Raw genomic sequence first — 23099 nt, 5'->3', positions numbered from 1 at the left:
TTGACATTCATAGATGACTGTTTTTCTCTTATGTTTCTTTTATTTCTGTGTAATCCATAAGAGGTAAGCAACAGGTATTCTAAATCAGGCCAGATCAGTAACTGTTCCAAAGAGTGGAGAATGTCCTTCTAGATAAGTTGGGGCTTCCTTAGGGCTTTCTGACTTGGATAGTAAGATCAGTAGGGAAGACCTTGCTGAAAGATGAAGCAACATTATTGCTAAAAATAGTTTTAATCCACTTCACTTGCCCAAGCTGTTACAAAATCTGAAGAATAAAATAGAATTTCAGCAGAATTAGATATGGCATAAATAAAATTATTCTAGAAAAATCTAGAACCACTGGGTGGCATTACAAACAAGAAGAGCAATTGGTTCCTGAAAGAGCCTCTCGCTTAAACATCCAGATGTGAGTGTCCCCCTACAACTGTGACAACGTTCCAGGCACTGTGTGTCTCTATTACTTCTTTCTTTCACTTTAAGGAGAAAGTTCATAATGTCTGCAACTCTTTCTCATAGAAATTTTTCATTTCTTATGAAATTCACAAGGGAACTTCAGGCAAAGTTCAACTTCAGTAATGTCTACTGAAATCGAGAGCAATTCAAAACTAGCAAAAATGTAGAAGACCTTAAGCCATAAAATACACTTGCTATTAAAAATAATAATAATAATAATTTTTTGTGCAGGCATTTGAAGTTACGCATACATATACAGAGGTCCTATAATGTTTTTCTTTTTTTCTTTTTTTCTTTTTTTTTTTTTTTTACCTGAGAATGCGTCAATATATTAATTTGCCCCTCTAAGGTCATATTTAAATGAGCCAGGAAACATATATCAAAATTTGATTTCAAATATAAACAATAATTGAATCTCATGTTCTCATTTTTCGTTTCAGTTAAATCTCCATTTAATCTTGAAGTATGAACTCTTTCTGATTAACAAATGCAAGCAACATTTTTTCCTGTTCAGACATATGCTGAAATAGACACGATAAACACTGTATTTTTCATGGACCTTTCTCACCACAGCAAAGAACCATCTTCTGAGAGTGACATAATCATTGAATTATTTCTCAGTTGCTGTTGTCATCGATATCTTCATACTCTTGAGACTTGTAAACCTGGAATAATTAAATGTAAGAATGACTATATGATACATTGATCAACAAGCTTTGGTCTACCAACCCGTTAGAATATCACACACACACCTATATGCAACTCACACTGAATTTTGCTGAAGGAAGAGCCAAAGCGGACAGTGTGCTTTCGCTTAAAGAGCTGAGTCTCTAAAGATGAGATCATCCTTCCCATAAAGAGAAAGAATTTTGTAGATTATGTTACCGAACATCATCTACCTTGAGACACAGTAGAAGAATTACTCCTGCCAGCTTAAGAGGCCCTGTTATACTCCTTAGCATAAAAAACAATGCTCCTCTCTCCTTTTGCTATGTCAGATTACCTCAGCTCTGTTCTAGAAGATATTTCTTGCTATGCTACCTCAAACTTAGGTACATCCTGTCAGAGAAGCCTTCTTAGCCACAGAAGCTCTACTGCTTTTGGATAACATCCAAAATTGTGCTTGACTCTAGCCTTAGGATACAGAAAATTCATGTTCCATGACTCTGTTTTTCAGTTGTTGGTACACAATGCCCTGTAGATGCATTGGCTATTTCCAAGGAATGCAGGAAATATAACTAAGAAAAATAAATCTGTTCTCAGTACACTTAAACTGACAGCTCCTTTAGGAATTTTTTTTTAGGATATATAAAATGAAGAAGTTTGAAAACTTCTACTATAGGATCTTATAAGCTATATATTAGGCACTAGGCAATGTATGGAAGTATGACAAGTAACAGGGAATAGAGGAAGAAAGGATACAGCTGATGGGTGTAGAATCCAGTAATTTCTCACATAAGAGACGGATGTCTCTCATTGATTCTGTCAAAGAGATTGTGGTTTTCCTCATGAATGCTATAGATAGGTCTGCTCTGTGTCCTTTTTATGACAATGAACTTTTAATAAGATTAGAATGTACTGTGACTAAATAGACTGTTGATTTTAGGAGGGCTTTTGTTCTTTTTTAAAAACAGCTGTGTGCTTTGAGGCAATATCATTTACCCGTTTAATTAGTAGATTTTCCTCCCCACTAGGATGTACAAAAAAGTGCATAAATTCCTAGAAGTTTTAGGGTATTTTTTTTCCTCATCCACAAAAGTGGATTTTTTTTCCCTGAAGTTGCACATGATGACATAGATGACATTGTTATTATTAATAACCTAAAAAGCAGACCATAAAAGTTAAGCAAAAAAATATCAATGCAGGCAAAGCATTCCATATGACAGTGTATAAATAGATCTGACTGAGAACACAACAATAGCTCTGCTGCTGCTCTCTCGGAGCTGAACTGATCCTAATAAAAACAACGGGTGATTGCCTCTTGCTGTCTTTCACCATATATGAGAGGGAGCCATTGTAATGATACTGCCTATTAAAGTGGATGTAACTCAGTGAGGTAAACAGTAATTATACAACAGGAAGCACAGACTGGGTAGTCTGGAACATGTTCACAAATAGGTTCTCTCTGCTGGAGAGCAGAGGCTAGCTCTGCCTCTGCCTCCCACGTAGGCGCGTGGAAGCCCAGAGTGCTTTATCACCACAAGTGATCACCGCTCTGCACTGTGATGTTGTTCCCTGAATTATAGCCTTCTGCAAGCCATGACTGTAAGGACCATATCCTTGCTCAGCACATGCTCAGCTGGGAGTTTTGATGTTGAATTGCCTTGCAACTGCCACTTAAATGTTGCAGGAGTTGCCTAAGTAGAGATGAACTTTATTAAAGGGCACCGCACACTGAACAAGAAAGGCCAGGAAAATAATACGGTCATTAGCACTAGCACCAATCTGCCTGTTGACTATGGTCCCCAGACCAAATGTCATTTTCTGCTCTGCTGTTTTGAGAGGTTCTGTGGTCTAACAGATTATAATAAGGATCAAGTATTGCTCCTGGTTGCTCTTGCAAGCAATCTGGTTTTGCTCCCCTGAATAATGGAGATATTAATGCTAGCTGCTCATGATTTAGCTCAACCAGGATAAATTAGTTCGTATTAGCACAGTGCTTTGAGACTATACTTGAACCAACTTACTTTTGAGTATCTCTATCCCAAGGGCAAAAGGAGTCCTGTCCTTTCTAGAACCAGAGAGGCAGGAGGAGCTCTAGATCATATTAGTGCCATTAGCGACTTCCCTAGGCTAACCTCATTAGTCAGGAAGGACCTCAGATCTTGGGTGATGGGTGCTCAGATAAAGGATGCATGGATAAAAATTCTACTTAGCATAGAAATCTTATGAATTCACTGCTGCAAGAAGAGGGAGAACAAGTCTTAAAACAGAAAAAAGGGAATAAATATTCAAGCCACAGAAAATAGGTCACTTAAAATGTCCCACATCCACGTTTGTCACGTAACATCACAGAAACTGGACCTTCAGATGAGAGGATCATTTAACTTTGTTTAGTCCGTGACCTCAGAAAGTATCTCAAAGACATCAGTTAGCTGATCACTTCAAGATTAAGGAGGGCAAACAAACTTCACACTTAGCTTAAGCTAATGAGTACATTCTTTCTCCTGGAAATAAATTGTATCAAAATAGCAACCATTCTTGATTTTTTTCTTGTGTATTGATTGTCCACATTCTAGCAGTCGTGAGCAAAGATAATATATTTTTGTTTGGAGGTAATGAGTCTGATTAGACCATGCAGGGGACCATGCAGTGGGTAGTATTTTGATGATTTAGTGAAGACAAATATTTATCTTCCATAGAGATGTTGTGTTTAAGTAGATCATACACTCATCACACAAATCACATTGGGGATCTCCTCTCTCATCTACCAGTTTGCCTTCTCCAGAATCAGAGTGCCAGCTCTGAGCTTCTTTCTCACCTGTAAAAGTCTGGAACACTAAAACATCTAAAGTACTTTTTTATCTGTCTGAGGAGAGATATTGATAATAATTATTACAACACTGTAGTTTTTCACCCTTTACTTTTATTCTCTCTACTCTTAAAGGCCAGGGTGTGCCATTTAAATCCAAATGAATATATTCCATAGAATATATTATTTTCCATTTTGTGGAAGGACATATTTGTGCGTGTGTGTGTGTTCAAGATAGAAAGTTTTAGAGACTTAAATCTTTCCGGTCACTACTGATTAAGGAGAAATACCTCTTTATCCTTCCATTCTCCTCCTGAAAGGCTGTCTTCTTTGATCCACAAACTGATGTTTTGACAGAGCTGTCAGAACACTCAAAAAGAGATTTTTTTATTATTTGCAGTGTAGAAAAAAAATGTGAAACATTGATAGATTTAACCAAATGAAATTGCTATCCTTCAGCTGGCTCTAATTTCCACAGTAAGCTCATGCACGACTGTTGCCTAGTCCTCTGTGAATTAATCTAACTGTGCCTCTCTTTGTAGCCATTATTCCATGAGCTGCCACTCAACTAGAGCATGTCCTCAAATGGCTTCAGTGTTATTAACTGGCAGAAAATTTTGTCCAAGAGAAAGATAAACTGTATTCCAGATTTTTTTTTTCAAATGACAAAAATCTTATGTAAATATCATTGGCTAACAATAACAGTGTTTCTGCTATATTTTAAAATCTCAGCAAACAAGTTATCTCAAAAGGGAAGAACTAGTCAATCCAGCCAATCTCCCTCATATTCACTTTTGAAAATGCTTGGGTTTCCTACCCAAAGTTTGGTCCTACCTGGACCAAAGAGTCTTAAAATACATCAGCAGATGTACAACTGTAGCTCAGTTGTCCTTGATCACAGTGTTGGCACTGCAGGTGCCACCTAGGGGTGCACTAGCCACCAAAGGGGTGAACACAAATTGAAGTGATTAGCAAAAAGTCCCAAATCTCCTTGCTCACAGGCACACACAGAGGCTGAAACTTCATCTAGCATTATATACGTAGCCAAAAAGACCAAGCACAAAGGATCAATTTTCCTCTGGTTTCCTATTAGGTAATTTATAGTTGCCTGCTCACTGAACAGTTTCTGTGAATTTTGTGTCCTAAAAACGCTACAGGAAAGCCCAAGTACTTTGGTTCGCAAAATAACAAGAGTGGTCACTTTTACAGAACTAGACTTGGCTGCATACCCTTAAAAGGTCCACAGGATGGTTTGGGATCATCTAAAGAGAGTTTCTATTCTATCCCTCCAGTATCTGTTTCCCTATCTCTTATTATTATTGTCTGGAAGTGAAGAGATTTCTCTCTTTGTACTCCAGTATGGATCGTTTAGGCTTAGTTCAGATAACAGCTTGCATAATAACCAGGAATTGATAAAAAGAAGTCTTTTCTAGGGATGCCTTTATATTAATAAGGACATTGTCACTTTCTCTTCATAAAATCTTTCTCAGTGCAGACCAGAAGTTAAAATGTCTGTCACCGAGAATAGTGTGAGAATAATGTGAAGTCTGAATTGTGTCGATGTTCACCAGTACATTAATATAAGGCAGTCTCTAGAAAAAACCTTAGTTCACAGAGAAAAAAATACAGAAGTTTTCTGGTGCATATTTCTTTATTTTAAAAGAAAAATCCAAACTACACCATCCATTTACTACTACTGTCCGGTTAATGTTACAACACAGAGGCATGACAGAGGCCTTGATTCAATGAAACACCTGTAAAGAGGTGTAATACGTGCTTGAATCTATTCATGAGTACTTAAGTACGTAAAGTTTAACTTTATTGAATCAGAGACACGAGTAGAAGAATTGAGTAACACATCCACTAAACGAAATGGATATGTGCTTGATTATGAAATGTGCTGTTCTCTTAATACTTTGTGTGATAGAGCCTTTTATGTATGCATCTTCAGTTACTTAAAAGATTTCAAATAGTAATGTCTTGTAATACACATTTGAGGAATATAAGCACTATAGTGCACATTAGAAAACCAAGCCAAGAGAAGTTGTAGCCTGTATTTTTACAAGTGCTTCACTTTTTTAACAAATGACTTGAAATACCAAAGCCCTGTTTTTCAGTGATAGCTCCTCTACACAACAGCCACAGACAAACCCATTGGACACTTCAAACATTCAGCAGCTCATCTAAAGCAGCTGCATATTTGGAGCACAAGAACTGTAAATCTACAATGGAAGATACCCTTTTGAAAACCTGAACTGAAGACTGAATGATTCATTAAAGCAATAATCCTGACTCTCAAACTTGCTCTTTAATTCCAAATGCCCATTTCAGTCAGGAAACCAACCTTTTTCCTTGTTTTCCTAGTCAGGAAAACAACTTTAAACAGATACATTTGTGCTGAATATTGAGCACTCCATGAGTTGCTTTTCTTAAGTGATACTTTGATTACACCAATGGGAATGTCATGGAATATGTCTGGGTGTTACAAAAGTGATCAGTGTACATAGACCCTGGGTTTGTCTTTCATATGGAAGTAAGTATGAAAAAATATCTCCTTCACAGTTTATGAAAGTAGCCTTTCTCCTTGGGTCAGTTGCAGTGCACAGATTCAATTTTGATGGTAGCTATAATATTTCAAAAGCAGTCATGAAAAATTAAGTAGACATAATCAATTGGAATAACACATTGAGTTAGGCAGGTCAGGGGGCTAGGTCTGGTTATTCCCTGAAGAGACAAAGAGGCAAATCAAAAGCAGAATATTAGCAGGTTTCATAATGTATTGAGTTTGCATGACAGAGTGACTTTATCTAAAGCTGCTGAAAAACATTAGCTTGAGAATATTCCTAGTGGCTCACAATTAAATACAACTAGATTTACTTCAACCTTTGTTTGTCGTTAGTGCCAAAAGGGTCTTTCTAGCAACTCAGGAGGAAAAATCATACTTTCATCTTCCTAATGGACTTAAACTAAATTCCTGTTGACTCTACAAGTAATGGAAGAAGGAATTGCTTTTAGCAGAGGTTATTCAGTTTGTATGAAAAGTGCGTGGTAAAGTAAGAAGAGTACAAAATATAGTAATTTGGTACTGCTGATAGAAATAAACATTGGATGAAAAGACTTGAAAAAATTGTCTCGGTATAGCAGAAGCCCACACTGGTAACTTATACAGTGAAAGACAAACAAAAAGAAGTAGACTGTAGTTATTCCTCATTCTGGAACCCAGATTCATACAGGAACTGGGTATGGGATCCAGGTTGCCTTTTCTGTGTAACATTATCACATGTTGTGATCTGCAGTCTTGCTGGCTCACCAAACAATACCATAGGTGCACTTGCAAAAGGCAATTCTAGAGTTCTCTAGAGTACATCTGGTTTTCTGGCTGACCTGGGCCACGCATGATTCGTTGCTCTTAATAATCACTGTGGCAATATAGAACTTCAGGTGAGACCTTTCTCCCTGTAATTTAAAAGGTATATTAGAAAAACTTCTTACACTTGACTTAATACCATCCTGAGCTACAAAGCTATTGTCATATCTCCTCAAGGGACCCTGTTCTTCTCTACACAAAGCAATTCAGCCAACAGGTTATTCCGTAGAAATATACAAACAGGTAACTCTAAGAAGAAGCATGTGTAAATACTGACAGAGGGTCTAGATATTCTTTGGCAGCTAGATCAAACTGCAACAGTAATTGTCATTTTTGTTGTTATCTTTCATATTATTGTTACAAAACATAAAACATTGAATAACCGAAAACAATAGAAGAAAACAGAATGGCTTCTTATATTCCTGTTTCATGAACATATTTTACCCTTGCTTCTATGTTTAAGGTTTTTTTTTCTTTTTCTCTTTGGAAGTGTAAGCAGATAAGAGAGTAATCAACTAGAGTGAAGGAAATGAGAGAATATAGCACTCGCTTATTAGTAAAATAAATGTTTCCAAGTGAATTCTGATGAGGGGACTCTAGCAGCAGTTTGCAAGAGTGAAATGCATTGGGAAGGTTTTGGGGGCTGGACTGGAAGCAATAGAAAAATTTTTTAAAAAGGTGGGTACATTTAACAAGGTTGGTGGCTGAACAAGAGCAAAACAAATGAAGTTTGGTATTGATGAACACAAAGCAGTCTATGTTGGAGAAGGAAAAAATAGTTTGATATAATTTTCTGGGGATTTTCAGTTAAATGTTTTGGTGACATGGATTTAATTCCAGATAGGTTAACAAAGATGTGCTCAGTGCACAGCTAAATAAATAACACATAAGGATATTAGGCAATGAGGTTTACACTGATTTATGAAATATTACTTAGCAATCATATTGGGCCATTAAGTGATGTAGCTTCATCTCAAAGAGTGCATACTATAAAATGACCTTATCTCAAGAAAGACAGTGAGAAATTATAGGGGGACTGGAAAGGGAATAAGAATTGCTGAGAAGTATGGGAAAAATGAAATAAAATAAAAACAGAAACTTTCTGCTAAGCAGAGAGTGAAAAAAATTGAATTCTTATTCTTAAAATGTAATGGCATAAGTGAGGACATGTAAAGTAAAAAGTTCTAATGAATAATCGCAATATGTAGATGGAGAATTGTTCTTGCTACTTCAGATGCAAAAGTAGATGAGGATAACCAGTTGAAGTAAAAGGTATCAACTTCAATGCTGATAAAAGAAAACACAGTTTTGACAAAATTAATTGAACTGTAAACACATAATTTTACTATAGTTCTCAAAGTCAAGGATGACCTTGAGACTGAAGAACTTTGCAAGGTTCAAAGAAGAATTGGGTATTGCCAGATACATCAGGAATATCCTGAGTTACAGTAGCTAATGATAAAATAAATGGTGGAAGAGACAGCAAAAATCATGCAGTAGAATTTATGTAGCTGTATTTCTCTCTCATTAGAAGGGAACTTCTTGGAGGAGGCAGGTTATCTTACAACTATGGGAGAAACTGTTTTCCTTTTATTAAAAAAAAATACCTAATTCTGGACACTGCTGGAGACAGGCCATTAAACCTGACAGTCTACATATTGGGAATTCTTTACTTTTTTGGTATTGTGAGTCTGAGACACACTAAAAACTTCATAAGAAATTGCAGTTGTGAAGGAGAAGAAGTGAGAATCAGATCCACATTTGTGGAACTAGGTTGATAGAACAAGGGAAACAGCGAAACATATATTTCTAAGGCCATATCTACAAAGTATTGTGGAGTATGATGCAGAAACTGCCAAGCTGACCCTCAGAGAGCTGGCACAGCCATGCAATGCCCCACAGTGACTTTGGAGGTGCCATTTCAGATACTGAAAGCAGAACAGTCACAACCTGGAGCTTCATCAGAGCCAGTAAGGCTTGCTCTGTAGAAGAGCTCATTAGCTAATACTGCTGCTAATTACAGAAGCACCTCTGTCTCTGATGGCTCAGGACTCTTGGCACTTTGCAGAGCAGAGACTCAACGAGTGGGTCACTTCTGTCACTTCCAGTGGATGAAAGCAAAAGAATTAGAAAATGTGCCCTTATTTCTGGCCATGATGAATGATTTTTGCTCCAGCACATATTTCAAGTGGGACTATTTTCACTGCAACTCAAGTAAACAGCTCACTGGACAGTAAATTGAGGAAGGTGCTACCCAGCAGCATTAATGGAAAGTGATTATTATTTTCTGATTTTTAGTGAAGTTTAATCCTTTCATTGTCTGATTTCTCATTGCAGATTCATGTGCATGTCACCCCCATGAAATTAGGCCATTTAAACAGGAGATGCAATTTCAGTTTCTTCTCCTCCAAATGATGCTGTTTTCACAAATGACAGTAGGTACAAATGAAACAGTTTCAAGACGACAAAGCAAAGCAAAGAGACAAAGACAAAACCAGTATCACATTGGCAAAGGCTCACTGGAAATCTAGGATGTATGGGTTCAAACCCACACTCCCTCAAAGGAAGTACATTCATTTTCCCATTTGTATTTTCTGTTAGGAGGATCTGAGCCACCTACAGAAGTAACATGCTAAAAAAGGTAGCTCATGAACTCCTATTTTAATAGCTCTGTTTTGGGATTTCTGGACTGTGACTTCAAATAGCCATTCACTATGTATGTGCTTAGGCTAATGGTATCAGTACTTGAGAGACGTTGCACTAACCTTTCGGCAGAACCATAACTACAAAGAGAAACTGCTTACAGGGTTAGGGTGCAGCAGAGCTTGGTTCCTGGGCCTGACGTGCTTAAAGAGCAGGTAAAGCTCTTGATGCCTTATGGAGATGCAGTCATGAACCACTTCACAGAGTAACCTTTAGGGTTACTTCATATATATATATAAATTTATATATACATACATACACACATACATATATGCATATATTTATGAAGTAACCTCAGTTTCCCACAGAATTGTGAACCGCTGTGAAACTCCCCACCAAACCAAAATAGAGACCTGTGCAGGAATTTGCCAAGGGTCTAGCCTTGCTGAGGACAGCTTGAGTCTGAAATACCCCTCAGTCTTGCCCCAACTAATGAAAATAGAAGAGCATGGTCTGCCTGACACCTGTCCTCCTAAGACCAGAGAGCACACTGTGTGTAATGCAAGTGAACTGGGCAGGTTTCTAACGACTGAGAGGCTCTTGCAGGAAAGTTCTAGTGACACTTTTGCAATAGCACAAGTAATAACTGCCTTGAGCTTGGACTGAAATGAGCTATTCATAGTCCAGAGCTTCAGGTTACTGTGTTCTTCAGGACATTTTAGATCTTCCCTGACACTTGCAAAGGACACGAAGAAATCTTCCTCATTTCTAGTCACTAACTTCAGCTAATGGGTACATGCAATGCATAGAGGCAGCCCTCTCTAGCTTGCTGCAGGGAGATACCTTCCAAGGGAAGCAGCATTCAAAATAACAGCTGTGACACCAAAGAGCATCGCTCCAGATACACTGCTGAATATTGGCTTGCATTCACCTAAACACATGCAAAGGCACACACCAGCAATGGCTGTGTGTGCACACGTGTGTGCATATGCGTACACACACACACACACACACACGCACACACAGACACATGGTGGCGTGGGGCTGGTCCCTCTCCAGGGTGCTGCAGTCTGGCAGCTCTTCCCATGGCCCTGACCATTGCAGGATTTCCCATTTAAAGTTTCCTCTGACCAAACTCAAAAAGAAAAAGAAAAAATAGTGAGGGGTTCACATCAAGAAGAGCTTTTTCTTCTGTGTGCATTACAGCAAAGAAAATGTTTATGTGGCAGGTAATTCCCCCTCTCTGCTCCTGCACTCCCCCTCCCACACACGCACACACAACCTGCACACTTTAGAGAGGATTTTATTAAACTTTTGGACTTTTTGGAGCCTTGTGACCCAGCTACAAAACCTATCCTGTTATAATCACAGTCGCATGGCTGCTTGCCTCCTTTTTAGCCTTTTCTAACTCCCATAGCACACAAATTGAGGCCATACACTTCATGTACTTTCTTCTTGTTCGCTTTCTCCTAAAAGTCACGCTTCTGTACTTAAAAGTATTTCTGACTGTGGTGAACATATGCTATACTGGGGCCTGTCGTTTTCAGCAGTTGTCGTTTCAAGACTGGGCATAGGTGAAACTGGTGCTCAGCAAATATATTTTGCATATTGTTCTGAAACAGTCTTCAGATCTGTCCGCCTAAATACCTATTCACCTGGGACCCTGCAATATTTGCAAATACTAATTATTTCTATGCACCAAAGGAGAGATTTGCAATTTCTAGGGCTTTATCGACAGACAAACTACTTGCATGTTCACATTAAAAAGCACCCTCTCAGCTTTACTGTGCCTAGTGGGATGTTCTTCTAGATACTGTGTTTATCCTTAATAAAACAGTAGATTTGATTTTCCAGTTCACCACCTACCTGCTCTGCACGAAAGGGGATCAGTTTGGCTTTGCAAATTAGACTCCGACCCTCATGTCAGCCTGCTGAGAATTTCAATTTCTTCAGTGCTGTCTGTTTTGAATAATTTCCAGTAACTCAGTCTCTGAGACTTGAATGGACTTGGAAAACACCATCAGCATGCAGTGGAGGAAGTGAAAGAAAAGATCAGTGATTTTCTGTTAGTAACGCAGTGCTTAATGTTGCTGTCAGGTGAAAAGGACTCACTTTCTTCCTAGCGGTGTTGGAGGGCTCAGAGGTTTCACCTGGGGAGGAGAAATCGAGATGTTGTTAGCTTCCTAGCACTAGCAAGCTTCTAGGCTCCAATATATCAATGTTTCAGTGCCTTTTCCTGGCAGATATAATTTATAATACTCCTATGAACACACTGCTCTGGACACAGTTGAGTGATCCTGTGCCCTTTTCTGTAAAAAGTTTGATCATCAGTTTATTTAACTCTTCAATTTCCATCAGTAAGTGCCTATTAGCAACTTATTTGCATGTTCAACAAGCTCACTGTTGTTCTGGTTTGGGCTTGCTCTGTCCCTTCCCCTTGCTTTCTACCACCCTCACCTTTAGGATTGCTTGCTGTGCCTTCACCCCATTCCTGCCAGCAGTTCTCCATCAGCTGTCAAACGCCTGTCTCCCCCTCCCCTAAACCACTGAAACCAGCTCTCCAGCCCAGCTGGGGCTGGAGGAGAGCAGGAGCCCCAGGGAAGGCTGCAGAGCAGCAAGAAATGCACAGGGGTGGTGAACATGGCCAGGCGTAGAGCCCAGCACAGGCCGGGGCGGCAGCGGTGCACCAGCAGCCTGTGGGGATGTACTCACCGCTCAGGTGGTGCAAGGGTCGCCGTCTGACTCCCCCACTTTTTCACCTTCCTTAGAAAGCCATGTGCTACTGAAATCAAGCACCCCTTTTCAAGTGTCTGTTCTTCCATGGAGACATCAGCACTTCTCCCTCACTGTCCTCTTGGCCTAAAACTGGTCTAAAATCCCACTCCCCTAAGAAAACAGGTGCCCTAAATGTATTTTGGTCTACAGTGCTGGCTTTTCCTCTAGACTTGCTCCCCATCTCCTGTATCCTGCACTCCCAGTAGGCATCTCAGCTACTGCCAGTCATGGAAATGCTGGGATGCTCTGCCTGAAGATGCTGCTCCTCACCCATAGTCCCCTGAGAAACCTATCCACTGGCCAGGAAGCTGCCAGCCTCAGCTTTGGGTAAATAGTTGCCGGCTAACTGAGGCATTCAGGTCACCCAGCTGTCTTGCACCTGCTTGCCTAGGGCTGTTGACACCCTCCTTCCCTCCTCCTAGGAAACCTTGGCAAGTCAGAAACAGCAGGCAAGAGGAGCAGGCAAGGAGAGAGCATGGGGAGGGTTGGAGAAGGGGCTGGCAGCGGGATGTTTGCATCTAACTTCAGGTCACTTGACTTTGTTAAGAAAAGTCAAACCCTGCCAAAGGCAGGCATGGGTGTCTCTGGGAGTGAGAGGAAAACCAGCAGTTTTGCCTCAGGTCTCCCTTCCTCACATATCCCCTCAAACTTGGTGCAAGGAGTGAAGCAGGTGTGAAGGGCTGAGGAGGAGACTAGGTGCTGGGGGAGCATGGGGAGGACCTGTCCTGTGGCCGCTCTGCCTGGGCACTTGACTCCCCAGGCACTAGGAGCTTCCCTCATTCTTGAGGGGACCTCCAGGCTCTGGGGACCCCTCTGTGGCCCACAGGTGCCTATGGGAGCTGAATCAGGGTGTCACCATGGTGCCGCTCAGGGGGCCATGGGGAGAGGTTTCCCCCTCAGTGAAGGACCTGCTAAGGTCCCTGAGAGGCAAAGAAATGATCTCCTTGGAAGTGGACCCTAGGCCACTCACTTCTCCTCCCAAGTGAGAGCTGCATGCCTGCAGGAAACGCAACTTGGAAGACTTGGAGATGAAGCCAGGCAGTGGTTTCTAGCAAAGCCTCCCTAGAGATCACTTGGCATCACTGGATACAGAAATGATTTCTTTTAGAATTGTCCATGCTGAAAGTTGCTAGCTTTGCTTCCCGTCCCTGGGAGTGTCACTTAACATTAGCAAATACCTGCTTCCCAATGCACTTTCCTTTTCTGCAAGCTAAGGGCTCAGTGCTTTATTTTGTGGTTTTAAAATGGGTTTATCTCTGCAGCTCTTTAGCACACTGTAAATAACTCATTTTCACTGCTCCCCCTTCTCCTTCATGAGCAAGGGGGTTTGCATTTCAAATATTTTAAGCTTATAAGCGGTATTCCCGCTGCCCAGGAGGTGTGTCGAACACATGTAGTGCTCTAAAGAGAGGAGCTGGTAATAGCAGATGATCTATCAAACTTAAAGGTGCTGCTTACCACAGAGTCACTGGGTGCCATCAAGATGTATCTGCTTGGATTGATGAGGAGCAGGGCTCCGAGGGTGCAAGAAGGCAGCGCTATGCACCCCATGCATGTCAGAGGGAGGAAATCTCCATGCTCCCCAGGCAGGCTGCAGATAGAGGAAGGGGTGCGACACTCGGCAGGGTTTTCAGCAAAGACCTTTTATTTTCCTGCGAGATGAAGTGCTGCAGGGAGGATGGAGGCGGGGGGTGGGGGAGGAGGAAAAGAGAAGCTCCCTGGCCTGAACCTTGCAGGGTGAGGTTTGCACTGCGGAGGGTCCCTCTCCGGCTGGCTCCAGCAGGAGCTGTGCACTGCAACCGTGAGAGGCAGCGGCAAGCCTAATCAGCGTGGCATTGGGGGGCCCCCTGCAGCTGGTTGGAGCCGCTCTGAGCACACAGCCCTAGCCTGAGGGCTACCTACTGCCTTCGCTTACTACTTAGGAAGCAGCATGCTACTGAAAGCGGGGCCTGGCCATGCACCCCCACCCTGAAGTCCTCTATCCCTCTCCTGAAAAGAAGGGAGGAGCAGTCCCAAAGAGCACAAGGTGCTGCCGGGGCCATCCTGGGCCAGGACTGCCACCTTCCTCCTCACTTTGGGAAAGCCAAATTTGTGCATCTGGCTATTGAACTGTAATTAAATCTCCAGGAATCAGCATGCACAATCAAACACTCACAAAGTCACTGAGAGAGAAAAATAATAGTAATAACAATAAGGGGAAGAGGAGGCATGGATTGTCCCTTTTTAAGCTGGTGATGATCTTGATTAATGAATGCTAAAATATGCTAAGCACCAAGGTCTCGCAGACAGCCCATGGGAGGTGCAGGGGGAGGTCGGCTCTGCATCTAGGGCTCTGTCTGGCAAAGGATGGGGCAGTCAGTCTCAGGGCTGGCAGTTTTCTGGCCTTGCTGTGGCACAAAGAGTAGCTCTGCAGGTGCACAGCTGTTTCATGGCTTGTTTCAAAGCCTGCTGGATCTGATTTCCTTCCCTGGGCAGAAATCTGACCAGAGGAGTCTGAAGGTCTGTCTCCTAACTCCCCTGTGAAGCCCAGGTGTAATCCTCCAAGAAGGCTAAGAAACCAAGAGGCAGAGGTCAGCCCCCAGCTATCCTGATGCTCCTGAAGAGCTATAAATTGATCTGATGCTTAAAACTCAGTTAAAAGTGCTTTCAGGTAGAGAAACACAGACTTATGTCATGTTAAAGTGTGAGTACTTCCAAAACTCAGAGCTCTCTACACCAAAAATTAGTCCTGCCACCCAGGGCATGAGAAATATCCACCCAGGGCCAAGCAAGGTATTTCCTGACTTCTACCACCCTGAAGGTACATGGCCTTCCTGGCAGTAAACCCATTCTTCAGACATTTCAGCAGTAGCAGTCAAATGTATGTGTGGCGCAGTTAGCTTCCCTGCCTGGAGTGAGCCCAGGCTGAGAAATACCTATGGGAAAGTGAAGGGGACGTTTTTGGAGAGGAGGTGAACAGAGGCCCCAACTTAACCTGGCTGAGGTCCTGTTTTGGGGACAATCTGCAGGGGCAGGCTCTACTGGATGGCCCATCTGGAGGGATACAGGATGGGGCCAGTCAGGCAATACCCTGCCACAAGTGGAGTCACCTTCATAAATGTGTCCCCCTCTCCCTCCATCGCTCTCCATCTCCCTCCTCTTGTTCTTGGCACAACAGCAGACCAACTCCCCTCTGCTACTCCCTGCCCCAACTGTTCCAACCCCAAGCATCACCCCTACACCACAAATCAGTTCCAGTCTGAGAGAGATGCAAACAAACATAAAGCGAATCCAAAAATGCTTGTATCTGGGCTATTTCCATTGAACTGACAAGTTCCCTAAAGCAAAGTAAATACTTCTCAGTCTAATGACTATTAATTAAAAGAGAATGTTTTGCACCCAAGGAGAATTAAGTATTGTCTGCAAAATGTATCACCTTCCCCTAATTTGTTTGTCCTCATGCTGGGAAAGTAACATGCCATGAATATTTCAGCACAGTAATTTGTTTAAAAAAAATAAACTGGATTTAGTATGATAACATTTTTCCTTCAGTGCACAGAGACTCAGATCACTGCAATAATCTGAAAGCACATCTCTTTCTCTCTCTCTCCTCCTGTGCATTGCTTGAACTTACAGCTATCATGGAACTATGAAAAAAAGTAACCAGAAATAAAGAAGAGAGTGTTGCAGGGAAAGATGGGGAAAGGTAATTGAAAAAAACAAAAAAGAAAAATCAGTTCTGATGTGCAAATTGTAGATAAAGACTTTTGATGAGGAAATGGGGAGTGTCTGCTGAGGCAGAGGGGAGAGTGTGTTGAGAGATAACAAGAACCAGTAATTTCTATTCAGCAAAGCCACCAAATCAGAGAGCAGTGCTGATCTTATTGGAGGAGAGCCTTCAACAGCAACTAATCCTGGTATATTGAAAGAAAATTGTAAATGTTCGCTGCAGAAATTGCCTGCCTATTGCAGCTAATCGAACCCACTTCGCGCTCAGACTCCCTCTCTCACGGACACGCACGCACCCACAGGCTTGCAGCAAGGGGACCCACAGCCGCAGCACCCCAGCAAGGACATTGACTCGAGGTGCTCACCTAGGTGCCCTGTTTTCCCTCCCTCGCCGTCACCCCCATGAGGGTGGCAGCTTGTCCTCATTTCCTCAGGAGCGCTGGAGGAAAGTATGAGTTATTACCAGCTCGCTTACGAGTGCCAGCTTCAGCTATTTTTAATTCCCCCGGTCTTGCCTAAACCGTTAAGCCAGGTTTGATAGCACTGTTGCTCTATAGATTTTTTTTTTTTTTTTTTTTTTTTTTTTTTTTGAAAGCTCAACTTGGCTGAGCTGAGAGACTCCCTAGGGCCAGAGCCACTGAGGGTGTGCACGTATATGTGCGCGCCGGTGCGCGGGGGAGACAGAGAGAGAGGGAAAGGGAGAGGGCGAGACAACAAACAAAACTCGATCCGCCCGGGCAATGCCACCTCTTGTTTAAAGCTTTCAAACCGGTATTCTTTCCCCACTCCTTCCCTCCCCCCCCACAACACACACACACACCCGTTGTTATCACAGCACCAAGTAATCTGTCTTTCCCCCACCCCAGCCCCCCTCCCTCCTCGCGGAAGATACGGGAGAGAAGGATAAAGCGGCCGCCGCGGGGCTCCGAGTGCGCGCAGCCCGCATGCCGCGGCTGCCCGAGCCGCCTGCACGCCGCAGCCGCCCTCCGCAGCGAGCCGCTTGCAGCGGCAGGGGATGCAACTTCTTGTAACTGGACCACAGGTAGGAAAGCTTCGCTTTTTACTGACATTTCCTGTCTTGTTTTCTTCTTTTTCTTTTTTTTTTTTTTTTTTTTTGGCTTCTTCTCTTCCCCCCTTTTTCTTTCTCTCTCTCTACCTTCCCTCCCCTTCTTTCCCGCACCTAGGATTTCATCTGCTGCTGTGATAGGAAATCTCCCGTCAAGAATATAATTTCCAGGAAATCAGCCTACATTTTGCTTCCTGATAGAAGGAGCAGGACAAAACAGGGGGAAACTTTTACTAAAAGGGTCCATCGTGGTGTGGGTCACCAGGGGATGGTAGCGAGAGAAAAGAAAGAAAAACGTTTGCCCTCAGCAGAGAGCCTACCTCTGCTGAATTACAGTTGTAGTATTAATCCTAAAATTTAAGCCTGAGTGATATAGCAAGGAAGGAGAAATATGCAGTAACCTGATTTAGAGAATCCCTCGCATTTTCTAAGCGCTATTCGTGGGCTTTTTTATTATTTATTTTTTATTACTGATGCATTCCGACACAGGGACACCTCCTGGACCACCTCTTGCAAAGCCCGATGTGACATATTTGTTGGTTGCTCCTGCAAAATGTCACCTGGAGCCGGGAGCGGAGCCGTCCCGGGGGAGCAGAGCCTGCCCTCGGAGCGCTCTGGCTGGCAGGCGGGAGAGCAGTGTCAGGGGTGGGGAGACATGGGGGACGATCCCTGCCCTGCCAGGGACAGTGTAGTGCTGAGGGGTAGGCTGCCAGTGTTTCGGGGCAGTCCCTCTCCCCCCCCCCCCCCCCAGCATCCCTCCTCGAGGGTATGTGTCTAGCCCGGATCAGTGCCCATCTCCATGGCCTCAGTTCTCAGATCTTGCCTTGGGGAAGGGGAGAGGAAGGGGATCCCCTGGCTCATTTCCCACCCCACCACTCCAGCTTGGTCCCCACCCACTGCTAAGCTGCTCTTCCAGCACCAGGGAGGCAGCTGTGACCCACTTCCTCCTGAAACTTTGGGACCGGCAGCTGGGGAGTGCCGGGCGGTGCTGCCCCTGCCCGGTCCGAGGTCCCCAGGGATGGGTGCTCCGGCACCGGCTCAGCCCCCTACCCTGGACCGATTGCGCTCCTGGCGGGGCTGAGCCGGTCCCAGCGAAGCCTCTGGGCTCCTTTTCCTTCCGCCCATGCTGCTGCCTATGGGGTGCTTGCGGCCAGCAGCAGCGAGCTGATGAAACGGCTCATATCAGGGGCTGTGGGAGAAAAGCCACTTTCCCAAATAGCAGCTTCGAGTGCCCAGGTCCCCTCCACCCCTGGCACCCTGATGTTTTGGGGGCTCCAGAGGGACAAAATGCTCCCACGGGCAAAGCCTCCCACCCCAGCTCTCTGCCTAGGGTTACCTTTGCTATTTGAGTCTACCTGCCTGCTTTGCTCCCCTGGCCCCCTTCTCCTTGCCTCCCCGATGCCAGCCCTAGGCAGGGTAGCCTGGGCAGGCTTGCTGGGCCCCTGGCAGTCCCATGGCCCCCCTGGGAGCTGCTGGTCTCCTGACTCCTTCTCACAGGTCTCAGGGCAAGTCCTCCACCCCGCCACTGGGGAAAGCACAAGGGATTTCCCCCCAGCCCACCTCACTCCCCATCAGATTGAGTTTTTTCCTACCCTTTTCATATACTAAAGTTCCTTCAGGGAACGGAGAGGTGTCTTTTTCCTTTTTCAGCTGCAAGGGGGATGTTGGGAAGCAGGTGATTGTTGTCCCAAATCTAGACAGAATAGTGTTTCTCTCCACTTATGTGTCAACCACAGTATTTGCACAGCGAAAAAGTCTCCCTTTTCACCTTCCCCTGAGGAAGATCTTCCTAGTACAGAAGGGAAAAAGGTGAGAGAGAAAAAATGGAGAAGGGTTGACCTCTGTTTGACAGCCTACTCTTGCAGGTTTGGGGGAGAAAAAAAAAAGCCCAACAATGAGGAAGGTTAATACGGGAGATCAAAAGTAGGCACGCTGTCTGCTTTTATGGTATTGCATCGCCTGCAATTACAGCCTCTGTCTAAATATATGCCAGCCTCAATGGTATGGTTTATGACACCAACCACTTTCAATGACTCGCATATAAACCGTGTTATGCTGCTCAAAGTATGCTTGCTCCTCTCTCGCTTGCTCGCTCTCTCTCCTTCAGGCTCTTTTTTGGTTATAACTTTGGTTGAGTTTCCCCTTTGCAGGACCTCTGGACTGCACTGAGCAGTTTCACAACCCTATTTGCTTTTATATTGGAGGCATGCCGTGGGCTTGCCTACTTGTCGAGCATCTGCCGGCTGAGCTGGCCCTCTCTGCTCTTGCCTGAGAGTGACCCATGAATTCTGCATTGCAGTCTGTCCAAGAAAAGGGCTCAGAATTTGCAGTGGGGGGAGCTTGGCAATAACCATTTTCCATTGTTTTAGAGAGAGTGAAGAATGATAAAAAAGAGAGATGTCTCTCTCTTCTCCTGTCTAAAAATAAGATCTTAAGTAATATGCTGTACTCAAACAGTTGCAACTCTGTAGCTGGGCCCAGATAGAGGGAAATCTGGGCCATGAGTGAATAGGAGTGTCCTGTGGAGGTAGAAGGAGTGACAGCCATGCCAGGCCATGCTATGCTGTTGTTCAAGAGGGAGATCAAGACACAGGAAGGGGTAAACTGAGTCTATCTGTGGAAAAAAAAAGCATCTGTGAACTGAAAAAAATATATATTTGTTTGAGTAAATGTTCAGTCTCATTTCCCACTGTGATTTTGGTTTTCATCTGTGGGCTGAGTCTGTGTGTGTGTTTTGTGGCTCTCAGTTGCTCCACATGCTTGAATCTTTCAGCCCATTAGGTGTCTAATTCAATAGTCTTTTGAGGAGGTCTGCTACGAAATCCTCAGCTGATATAGTCTCAGGGAGTTACTGTGCTCCACTCCTTTTCTGTAACCCACTCACCCATTCACCCAGACTTCCTCTTCTCTACTAATATCATGACCTACATGCAAAAGACTTATTTTCTGATCCTGTTTCCATAGTAATGCAGCATGAGAAATGCAGACAAACCAGTAATAATGAAGCAGATTCCCCTTCTGTGAAATCAAGACCTCTTTGAAAGTTGAGTTCAATTTAAGGGAAAGTAGGACTCCACAGAAAGTTGGATTTCCAGCCAAAATCTCTGCATCCTCTAGTACCAGAGGCAGGCAAGGAACACAGGGGTGAGGGACTTGATAAGAAACTACAGAAAAGGGGTGAGTGGCATAAGAGAAGTTCATCTCACATAATGTCTTTTTCCTGTCAGCCTCTCCTTCTTTTAAATCCAAAACTGCAAAAAGCACAGGTGGGATTCAAATGATCCTGGTTCAGTCACCCAGAGGCTAATGCCATAGGTCCTGTAGGACAGACTAAACTACAGAGGAACAGATAGGAAGAAATTGGTGCTGGGTAATCTAGGCTGTATCTAGCCATTTATTCACAAATTTCAGATGCCTCTGACTTTAGCCTTCACAGCTTGCAACAACTTGCAGCTAATTCACAGAGATTTGAAAGAGCAGAAGAGGATTATTCACTCTTGAAAATGTTACCCTTTTACCTTTTATGGGTTTCTTGAGTGTGTGGATGGGTGCGTAATAGTAATCAGGCTAAGGGAAGTTAAAAGGGCTTAGATCCAGCTCATATGAATGACAGGGATATCTTTTTCACAAATGCTTGTAGCCTTAAAAAGCTTAAATTGGATGGTAGCATTTCAAGTCCCATTAAATCCAAGCCTAGACTGAAGAACCATACTTCACAGAGGAGCAAGCACTGAAGACTGCATAAGAAAGCCATAACTAAAGGAGGCAATTAACTCCTCCTTCCACCAGCACATGCACATGCACACATCTTTTCTGTAGGTCTTTTATTTAGGCAAAGGCAACTTTCAGCTTTGCAGGGGTCTCGACATTGTCTCTTGAGGTACAAAGAGACCGAAAGATGCAGAAAGTCATCTACCTACTTGTCCTTATCTCACCAGCTGAATGTCAATTGCGTGTGCCTTGGGATTGCATGTGTTCACCTTCCGTTAGCAGGGTGGGGAATACTCAGTGATTTATGCCACTGTCTTCCTACATTCCCCTAACAGAAGTGGACAGAACTACGAGGTGAGACCACTCTCACCACGATCCACGGTTTGGATTAAAAGGCTGAATTCCTTTCCCATGGGCCCTGAACTTGTTTCCATGTAAATGTACTTTAGGCTATGGAACGGACTGTCATTTTGGAGTGTCTGTCCTACCTTTAAAGCTATACCACTGCCAATATTTAACACAGCCTAGGCATTGCAGAGAAAGATACATATCAGCAAAGATTTCAAGGAGACATTTCTCATATAGTCCCAAGAAGATGGGATTTCAGTAGTCCATGTGCTTCATGTATTCATTTCTTAGAATATGATAAGGATAAAATAAAACAGATCATCATTTAAGGCCAGCTGCTTTGCTGAGAGCCTTCCCTCTGTTTTTTGTATGACAAGATGCTCTTCTGATTCCTGGTTATCCAGCATCTCTTTTGACTCTATGGGCTACATTCTGATCTTAATTACATTATTGCACATCAGGGGTGATTCCACTGACTTTAATTACTTCTAATTTATTCTGGTGCAATTTAACTCAGAATTTTACTTTCATAGTAAGAAAGAGTCTTAATTGGAATATTCCAGTGTTTTGACAACTGTTTAAGGAACAGTTTTGAGTAGTCAGTCGCTGCAGAAAGAGAAGTGCAATATGATATTGGACATTGTGAATAGGATGGGGGACCTCTGAGAATGATGGCAAAAAAAGATTTTTAAGGGGGGCCATAACACAAAAAGGTAAGAAGAAATCAGCATCTCCCAGATCTCTTAGAAAAGAACCTCAAAGATCTCAACCTCTCAGAAGAGCACTGAGTAAACTCTGTGCAGGTGTGCTTTTTATTCTTTTTGTTTGTATGTTTTGAGAGAGAGATAGAACTAAACAGAAAACGTCTTCATAGATCTTTCTTCTGAAACATTGTGCAAGTTAGTGTTGGAAACCAACATAAAATAAACCTAGCAATTTAAAAATAATTCTCTTGCTTAGGAATTTCTCTGTCAAGATTCTCAGGTGATTTGAATATGTAAAGCTCTCTTGAGTTCAGTGAGTGTAGGGTGATCTGCAATCTCTAAGGATCAGGCCCTTTATTTTTAGAATCCGTTCTAGCATGTGAGAAGTAAAGTGGGCAAAATCTGTCCATAGAGATAACAAGTTTCTAGTTCAGCCAGTATTTGTATTTTAACAGATTTCTGAGAAATTTTCTTTCAGTGCTCAAGGGATTCTTCTTGTCTCTATTTAAACTCTTCGATCATATTTAGTCAGTTAGAAAGCAGAGTGGTCATGTATTGAAAAGGATTCACAAATTTGTTCATGAATAATGGCAGCAAGCTCATTCCACTATAATTTCTGAGGTCATTTTTTACAAGTGGGTGATCAATGATTTATTCATGAAAATATTCGTACGTCCCAAAAGTTTCATGAATATTAGCATGATTAATTGGAATTGTGTTATTTGTTATCATTACTCATTATTTTCCTATTCAAAAATGTATCAGTCATCCAGTTAAGGAATATTAAAATATAACAATTGCAGTATCAGATCAGGCAGGTGTTTCATCTTGTCCAATTTTGTGTCTTTATTA

The 23099-nt window shown here is 42.8% G+C and overlaps 1 protein-coding gene and 1 long non-coding RNA gene across 3 annotated transcripts in view; one reads left to right on the top strand and one right to left on the bottom strand.

Annotated features, from left to right (window-relative positions):
- Nucleotides 1-1034: 1034 nt before the first annotated feature.
- Nucleotides 1035-16885, bottom strand: LOC134137249 (uncharacterized). Its single transcript, XR_009957651.1, has 3 exons — nucleotides 16784-16885; nucleotides 12048-12085; nucleotides 1035-1118 (listed from the first exon to the last, which is right to left on the bottom strand). It is a non-coding gene; the product is annotated as an uncharacterized LOC134137249 (long non-coding RNA).
- A 274-nt stretch (nucleotides 16886-17159) lies between these two features.
- The window catches only part of CHRM2 (cholinergic receptor muscarinic 2), a 99530-nt gene continuing 93590 nt past the window's right edge, over nucleotides 17160-23099 (top strand). For both annotated transcript variants that reach the window (XR_009960156.1, XM_062589997.1), the window contains exons 1-2: nucleotides 17160-17189; nucleotides 17285-17460. The gene's annotated coding sequence lies outside the window, so the exon portion shown is untranslated. The remainder of the gene's footprint in view (nucleotides 17190-17284; nucleotides 17461-23099) is intronic.

The sequence above is a fragment of the Rhea pennata genome, chromosome 1, assembly GCF_028389875.1.
Source record: "Rhea pennata isolate bPtePen1 chromosome 1, bPtePen1.pri, whole genome shotgun sequence".
Lineage (NCBI taxonomy): Eukaryota > Metazoa > Chordata > Aves > Rheiformes > Rheidae > Rhea > Rhea pennata.
The sequence above is the reverse complement of the archived record's forward strand: the minus strand, read 5'-3'. Positions and strand labels throughout refer to the sequence as shown.